General features: G+C 73.1%; 1 protein-coding gene and 1 long non-coding RNA gene across 2 annotated transcripts in view; one reads left to right on the top strand and one right to left on the bottom strand.

Annotated features, from left to right (window-relative positions):
- The window catches only part of LOC138142098 (uncharacterized), a 5397-nt gene extending 5217 nt beyond the window's left edge, over positions 1 to 180 (bottom strand). Inside the window, exon 1 of the long non-coding RNA XR_011163347.1 lies at positions 43 to 180. This is a non-coding gene — a long non-coding RNA (uncharacterized lncRNA). The remainder of the gene's footprint in view (positions 1 to 42) is intronic.
- Positions 64 to 802, top strand: part of EOLA2 (endothelium and lymphocyte associated ASCH domain 2) — an 8956-nt gene continuing 8217 nt past the window's right edge. Inside the window, exon 1 of the mRNA XM_069063021.1 lies at positions 64 to 175. The gene's annotated coding sequence lies outside the window, so the exon portion shown is untranslated. The remainder of the gene's footprint in view (positions 176 to 802) is intronic.

The following is an 802-nucleotide window of genomic DNA, read 5'->3' as shown; positions in this document are numbered from 1 at the left end:
ACACACACACACACACACACACACACACACACACACACACACCGGCCCGAGGCTCCTCCCCAAGCTCCTCCTCCTCCTTTCACCGCCCGGCCTGGCGGCCCACTGCTCCCCGCGGCTCGCCGCTGCCGCTGCCCTCCCGCCGAGGCTCCGCTCTGCTCTCCTGCACACCCTCTCTGTAAGCAAGCTGCGCCGCCCGCCGTCCGCCGCCCACCGCCCACTGCCGCCCGCCTGGTGGGTCGGCGGGGCAGGAGGGGCGGGGCGCGGTGCCCTCTCCCCCTGGGCCGCCGGCGCCTCCCCCTCCCCCTTCCCCTCGTTTCTCCTTGGCCCCCCCCTTCCCTCTCCCTCCCTGATGTGTGCCCTTCGGCCAGCCGCCCACAAACCCCCACGCCCCGACACCCTCCTCCCGAAGGCTCGGGCTCGGGCTGGGGCCCTCGGAAAGCGTTAGGCCGCGTCTAGGCCCTTCCATCCCGTTCCTGCCGGCGTCCGGCCCTGCGCGCTGCGGCCCTGGCTGGATCCCGGTCCGGTCCCAGGGCTCTACGAGCTAAAGGCACTGCGCCCCCGGGCGGCAGCGGCAGCGGCAACGGCGGCGGCGGCGGCGGCGGCGGCGGCGGCAGCAGCAGCAGCGGCAGCAGCAACAGCAGCAGCAACGGCAGAGGCGGCTGCGGCGGCGGCTGCGGCTGCTGCTGCAGCGACTGAGACTGCAGCTGAAGGCCTAAGACTCTCTCCTCCCCCCTTCCTTTTCCCTCATCTCCCTCCTCTCTTCTCCCTCCTCCCCTCCCCTCTCTTACGCCCTCCTCCCCCC

Source organism: Petaurus breviceps, unplaced genomic scaffold (genome assembly GCF_028583685.1).
Source record: "Petaurus breviceps papuanus isolate PSGF00001 unplaced genomic scaffold, PetGlider_PUasm1.0 90535, whole genome shotgun sequence".
In the NCBI taxonomy this organism is placed as follows: Eukaryota; Metazoa; Chordata; class Mammalia; order Diprotodontia; family Petauridae; genus Petaurus; species Petaurus breviceps.
This window is presented reverse-complemented; position numbering and strand designations above follow the sequence as displayed.